Source organism: Anas acuta, chromosome 12 (assembly GCF_963932015.1).
Source record: "Anas acuta chromosome 12, bAnaAcu1.1, whole genome shotgun sequence".
NCBI lineage: Eukaryota > Metazoa > Chordata > Aves > Anseriformes > Anatidae > Anas > Anas acuta.
The window spans coordinates 12,537,129-12,544,489 of record NC_088990.1 but is presented as its reverse complement, the minus strand read 5'-3'; the positions used below and the strand labels follow the sequence as shown (position 1 = coordinate 12,544,489).

General features: G+C 46.4%; 1 long non-coding RNA gene across 1 annotated transcript; it reads right to left on the bottom strand.

Annotated features, from left to right (window-relative positions):
• Positions 1-2,709: 2,709 nt before the first annotated feature.
• Positions 2,710-6,081, bottom strand: LOC137862839 (uncharacterized). The gene is made up of 2 exons (XR_011100547.1): positions 2,935-6,081; positions 2,710-2,822 (listed from the first exon to the last, which is right to left on the bottom strand). It is a non-coding gene; the product is annotated as an uncharacterized lncRNA (long non-coding RNA).
• Between the last annotated feature and the right edge of the window lie 1,280 nt (positions 6,082-7,361).

Genomic DNA, 7,361 nt, shown 5'->3' with positions numbered 1-7,361 from the left:
TCATTTTAGCCCCAGCATGCTGGATACATGCACCTGGCTGATGCTTGGAGAAGATGAATCCCTCTGGGTACTACATAAATGGGGAATCCTTTTCATTTCTCAGAGGAGCATGTATGTTCAAGCTTCAATATGCACTTTTCGGTGAGATAGTCTCTTCTGAGGAGACCACATCCCATTCCCCAAGGTCTGGGTGAACCCCAGCATTGACCAGGTCCTTTGGTCCTTTGCTGCATCCCAACCCCAAGATGTACCCAGGTCAGACCCACCTCACACAGAGGGTTTGATAAGGAGACAGGCTTGGATGGCTCAAACCCTAAACGTTTGAGGGCTTTTGAGCTTTGGGGCTCAAACCCTAAAGGTCCCAAAATTTGGAGCAAAGTGTCCCTTGGGGGAAGATTGGGCTGAAGACAAGGGATTGCTCCTCAGACTGCTTGTCCTCCAGGGGATTTTACTTCAATGTTTGTGGTCCCTTTCACTTCAAAATGAGGTGGAAATAGTGAAAACAAAACAAAACAAAAACAAAAACACTGGTCTACATTCTGACAAAATTGCTTCTGGGCAGGGAAGTTGACCCAAAACTGGTGGGATTACAAGTTTGTTTTCCCAGCCAGCACTGGGATTACCTTCTGCATCGGGACTGAACAACTCATCCTGCAGTTGTCTTTCATCCCCTGAGGCTGCACTGACGAGCAGACTGGGTTAAACGTGGTGTATTAACCGAGAAGGGTACGAATCAAAAAGCCAAATAAATCATAGATACTGATTGATTTATACGGTTTAAATAAAGCCTTTCAAATGGAGACATTATCCACTGGAAACCCTTAATGAAAAGTTAGCAATGTTCTCAGAAGCAGAAATATTCTCAGCATGAAGGCAAGACATCTATTAAAGCCAGTGAAATTAGATGAATGGGGCTCAAAGCTAGCGGCTTTTAATACACCAGCCGGACATTGCAAATTTAAGCTAATGCCATCCGGAATTAGTTCTGCTCCCAAGGTATTTCAAAGAGCAATTCGGCAGATATTTGAGGGATTAGGAGGTGCTGGAGTTAGAGCAGATGATGTTTTAATTTGGGCTGTGGGACCTCAAGGACCATCATGAAAGACGGAGTTGACTTTGCAGACGAGCCCTATCTGCGTGTTTAAGAAGTCCAAATGCCACAGGTATCATTGGCCCCAGGTGAATCACGTTAGCAGTGGTGTTCTCCAGAATAAACCCAAAGCCAGTGATGAAGCAACCTTCAAAACTATTCCAACATCAATATTTGAAGACAGCAATAAGGAGATAGGGCACGAAATGCTTCTGGAAGGGTGTCCTTCATGTGCTGCCCATGCAGGGATTGGAAACTTGCTGCAAGGGACGCCTCAGCCTCCCTTCTGATGGACACATCGTGCCTTGGTGTGATTTCTAAATCCAAACAGGTGTCTCAAAGGGATTCAGATTGAAAAATGAGTAAGAAATTGAAAAGGTCAATGAGAAGGTGATGGACAAGTGTTGCTTGCAGTGAGGTGTGTGCCCATGCTGCTGTCCCCATATGGTGACCTCCAGGCAGATAAAGAAGTCCCCACTGAGTGGTGACACCAGCAGCTGTTCTTTTTCCTTTTTCTGTTTAAAAAAAAGAAAGAAAAAAAAAGAGAGAGAGAGAGACAGCATTTACCCTGTTTATAATATTGCTCTGGATCAACATATTAATTATTGATACAACCAGAGACGAAAGCAGTCTCCAAACACCTCCTATTGCATCAAGCTAATGCGCTGCATTTTCATCCATCAAACTCCCTGGAAGGGAAAAGCCTACAAGCAAGTCTCGATGTGGAGGAGAGAGCAAGGCAAGGAGGAAAGCCCCACCGTGGTGCCAGCACTCAGCCGGGGACCCTGGGCGAGGGTGACAAGATAAATACAGGCTCCTGCCAGCCACAGCAAAGCTCTGTGCTTTCACTGTGCCCACAGCCGTGAAGAGATTAAAATGCTCTTTATTTAAAATATCTGCTTGGATATCTCTCCTCCTTAGCTGCTGCAGGATGCCAGGAACCACAACACAGCACATCTTCAAAAAGGATGTGTCCCAGACCCCATTACTCCACCTCACAGGAGATCTTCACCCCATCCTCAGTGCCTCCAGACCTGGAAGTGCAACCCCATGTGTCCAAACCTTCCTTCCTCACTCAGAAACAAAACAATTCGCATTTAGTACATGCACCACCCCCCCTCCCCCCCCCCCCCCAAAAAAAAAAAGACAACTGCAAAGCATCCAATTCCTTTTCGTTGTTATTTCTCCAATTCCTTTTCGTTGTTATTTCCCAGGTTTTTTGAGAGAGGCATTTTTTGGTGCTGGAGGTGGCCAGGCTTTCTCATTTGCCTCCAGCTGCATCTAAATAAACCAGTTATTACATTTCTCCAGGCAGGGGCCAGGAATACTGGCCCAGGCACCCAAGGGACACCAAATTTTATCAGCCAGTAATGAGAGTGGCTGTAGGACATCTCCAGGGACAGAAAAGGGTTCAGCCAGCCTGGGTCCCGTGCTAGTTCATGGGGGACTCTCTGCTTTTGGACTTTGTACAGCTGCTGAGTTGTTCATAGCTTGTCCTCAAACAACCCAACTTTTTTTCCCCGATTCCAGAAGCTTTCTCTTCTACTCATCAGCATATCAAATTTCTTAATAACGGAGTGAAATAACCTGAGAAGTAATGGAAAACAGGGAAGGATTAAGTTTTCCCAGGGACCTTGATCTCTTTTATCATCTCATTGTCTTCAGAGGGGTGGTTTTCTTTCAATCTAATTATCTGGTGGATGTGTGTTGCCAGCTCTCTGATGCATCCAGGCTTCCATCAAAACAAAACAAAAAAAAAAAGAAGATAAATCCCCCGTTATTGTTTTTTGATGAGAAATTCATGCTAATAACTTACGTTTGGGAAATAATTTCAGTGAGTTTACCTTGTTTTCCTGAGAGATGTCCCACAGGAGCTCTGTGATGGAAGAAATGGCCACGGTGAAGACGCAGCTGCTGTGAAGAAGAAAGGGGAACACAAACACATTTCCTGAAGTCACGTCCCCAGGTTGGGGATTTTTAGATGCACAAACCCTTCGCTAATGGCATGTTTTCTTAAAGATTCTGTGCAAGAGGAGCTGCGGCCAGGCTTAGAAAAAGTTGCAGCATGCAGCGGGTATAAAGTGGAAGAGGAAGTTCAAAAGCCAAAATTTATTCAAAGACAACAGAAAGGGGAGATTTTTATAGTTAGATTGATGGTTGGTACAGAAGGGCAAGAGAGATAATGCAGAAAGGAACAGACATAAATATATATTGAAAGATCTCCTGGACAGATAAATGTGATGCAGATAGATGAATAGATAAAAATGACTTAGGTAAATAGACAGTAGTGAGGGAAAGGGGGGAGGGGGGAAATCACAAAACAAATCATGGAGCTTTATTTCCCAAATATATCCTGATCTTTTCACTTGCAAACCTAAAATGCACATCCAGGACAGCCAGGCAAGAGGAACATAACCACATTCCAGTAACCACCCCGGTCAGCACAGCCAATGGTCCCCCTGTTTCCTTGCACAGAGCATCAGCAGAACACGGCTCCTAGCAGATTGACTGTTTCACAAGAAATATTCCTCCGAGCAGCCCCGGAGACTTGGGCACCCTGGAGATCACATGTGCAAACACCAGCCAGTTGTTCCTCCTAACAAAAAAAATGAAGTCTGGCCATAAAGCCTGCCAAAACACCCAGTCAAAAAAAAGAAATACAGCCAGGGGATGCATGTCAATAAAACCATGGAGATCTGATGCTTTTATATAGTTGCTGGCTTTTGATGGATCTTGACAGCTTCTGCAGGACAATCAGGGCTGGGTGGGAGCAACCCAACCCGTGCATCTGTGCATCCTGCTTCTGAAAGGGCTTCAAATAAATGAGTGGTTTTTTGTTTTCTTGCCTTCCAAAACACATCTGGACACAAACATTTCTTTGTCCAGCTCTGCTTGAGTCCCAGATCACTGAGGAGTGCTGGAGAAGCTCAGCTCCTGCCCCAGGATGGGGTGCCTGCTGTGGAGCCAGCAAAGCAAAGTCACCTCAAGGGGATGCCCATGGTGGAGGCAGCAAGCTGGGTGCTCCCAGTACAACCACCCCTTGTAGAAGCTGTCACAGCGCTCACAGTGAGCTGCAATGCTGCCAGGAGCATTCCCAGGTGGCGTCTAGGAAGCTGGGGCAAGCCCTGGAGCAGCATCTCATGGGGGTTCCACCCCTGGCTTCAGGTGCCAGCTCTAAAGCCATCACCACCCCCATCCTCCAGCCCAGCATTGTATTTATATTTAAACCACGTTTTCTTAAGGGTGTTTTAGTCCTACTGCAAGACAAACCCCTCTTGGCCCTGGAGGCCTTCACGGCTGTCTCTGACCACTCCATGCAGGTGGCTCCCGTGGGGTTAATCCAGCATCATTCTCATGGAGGAGGCTACAGAAAGCATCAGCTGGGGAGAGATTTCCACTTCCAAAAATAATGAGTGGTGGAGATGACTAATCTGCTCTCTGAAATTGGGAGAAATCCCAACTGTAGCGGGTATTGTGGAATTCAGGACTGAATTGGTGGTGCTCAGAGCCATGTCCTGCCTCCAGCGTGTCTCAGGGGGCACCTGGGCATGGAAAACCTCCAGGATCTCCTTTCACACCAGCAGCTGATGGGCTGGCAGATGTTGTTTTCCTTTCTTCTGCTGTGTAAGAAGCTGTGAAATAACAAGCTCCCTTTCCCTTGGGCCACCAGCTCGCTTGGGGCTGGAGCATGTGCACCACGAACATCCCCCCGGGGATTTCACTGCGCTGCTGCTCCCTCTTCAAACAACCACTGCTCAACACAGAGAGGAGAAAGGAGGAAGAAAAAATGTTTTGTTGTTGCTGCATTTCCATGCTCCCACCACCCCAGAGGAAATACATCCCTACACGAGGTGCTTATAGGTATATAGGCACAGGGCTGGTGCACAGCCCTGCCTCTTCCCCCAGCAATGACTGGTGAGGCTCCTAGCACAAAGTCAATCCCGCACTGGGGACTTGGTGGGGATGCTCTTGGCACCCACTAATAACTGCCCAGAAACACCACAGCAAGAGGGAATTTGTCTTTTGGTTGTCCACGTGCTGGCCAAGAGCATCATCTGCTGCTAGGAGCTCGTGGAGGCTGGGGCAGAGACCTTGGAGCCACCTCCCCACTCATGCAACATTTAGCTGTTTTTTTCAATTTCTCTTAAAAGCCTAAATTTAACTCTACATTGCTAAACAACGTTTTGCAGGACAAATCTGAAGCCATCTTCAATGCAATGCAAAGCTTGCACAAGCAACCTTGGCTGCTGCAAGGTAAAGAGAAGGACAAAGCAAGTCTGGGACCACTGTGCCATGCTGCCTGCAAGCAAATACATCACATAATCCCACCCCTAAATAGATTAAATTCCCTTTCAAAACCCAATGGCCACTGGTTGTCCTCAAAATCCCAACAAGACTGTTCCAGACAGCCAAAAACATTCACTTTTTTTTTTTTTTTTTAAGCATATGCATACTAATTGGCTGCACGATGATCTGTTTTGTCTCATCTGTGGGAACAACAAACACATTTGATTCCCAAGCATTTAAAAGCTGCTTTATAGCCCATAGAAGAAGACGTTACTGCTTGCATTGCAAACACATGAAGCAGAACCCCTGAATTTTGTACTTCTGAATACACTCATGTGTATAAAAAACATTTTCCCCCCCTCCATTTACCAAAAAGCAGAAAATCTAACAAGAAATTCAGCTCCAGGTGGGTGGCGATGGCCGGACAGAGCCCATTGCAGCAGCATCCCACTGAGCACCTCGTCCTTTTTTTGCACCTGCCTTTCTATTTCTGCATCTATCAGGGAAGAGTGTAATTATTATTAATTAAAATAATTAAGGGTGTAATCAGAGCAGGGTGACTTCTGGATCCTGAACACCCTTGGAGAAGACCCTGTAGCTATATTTGAAGAGCAGAGTCCTTCCCTTCACGTTCAGGGCTCGCGCCCAGCTTCCGTGACAAGTAAGGAGAAGCAAGAAAAATGAAGCAAAGTTCAAGATTTGGGTGGTTTCTGGCTTTTTTTATCTATTTATAAACTCTCAATCTCAATCCATGAGTGGTGACCCCAAACCCATCCCCATTTGGCATGGATGGGGACCCCAAACCCATACCCAGGGCACAGCTCGGAGCAATACCACCATTTGGGGGATTATTCCCTTTTCATATTATAAGGCCCAGGCTGCTCCACCGAGCTCCTCCTGCCCCAGGACCCACTGTAGCACCCCAAAACCAATGGTCACCCACCCTTCACTTTGCATTTATCTTCAAACTGCAGGAAATTCAGCTTATCTGAGCTGCAAACTCTTCCAGGACAATTTCTCAGTTGGAGACCCAAACTTTGTTGCCAAAAAGCTGCCGGAACCGACCAGCAGCAACCAATTCCCCTGAATAGGAAGGAAATAAAAGCATGCTTAAGTTATTTCTGCAAAAAAAGGGAAAAAATAATACCTTTTCCTGCTGATGGCACGCTGCTTTGATCTTTACTTTGTAGTTACCATAGTGACAAATAAAAAAAGCATAGGTGGAATAAATTGCTGAAAGTTGACGACATCCTATATATGTGTCTGCAGAGCACGAGCGCAGCCTGCGAACATCCCCCAGCTGCAGCAACGCACACCCAGCACAGGGCTCACACCGTCTATTTGCACTCTGCCTCACCGTAAATGATATTTATGCAGGGCTCCAGCCCAGAAACCTCCATCACTGGGGTGTCAGGGGCTGGAGGCTTTGCTTTGTCTTGCCAAACTCATCCTGGAGCATCCTCAGCTGGGATGGGGTGCAGAGGAGGAGCAGCAGTAAAACAAACACAATATTCTAAAACAAAAACAAAACCCACTTGTCCAGGCTCTGCATTAGTGAAGCACCACAATAAATTAAAATAGCAAATATAAAAAGCCTTTTTTTTTTTTTTTTTTTTTGCCAAAAAGTTATGTTAGCACCTAATACTTGGGTGGGTTTGTTCTTTACGATCGCAGTGCCAGCTTCACCATGCCTGGGCTCCCCCATCACTCCCAGCCAGAAATCAGAGCAGTTCCAGCTGACAACACACAGCTTACAGCTAACAGCCAGCCCATCCATTTCTGCTTGGAAAAAGGGGCAGTTTTCAGGAACTGAGCTGTTTTATGGGGTTTTCATCATCGGAAGGGTGCCTTGCTTCGCTGCTGTTGACACACAGCCCTTAAGTCAATCCGTGCCCAACTAGCACGCGACATCTGCTGTGTATTTTGCTCGTCGTTTATTTGCCCTAGGTCTGTTGACTCCCTTCCCGCACTCCCTGGTAAGCTC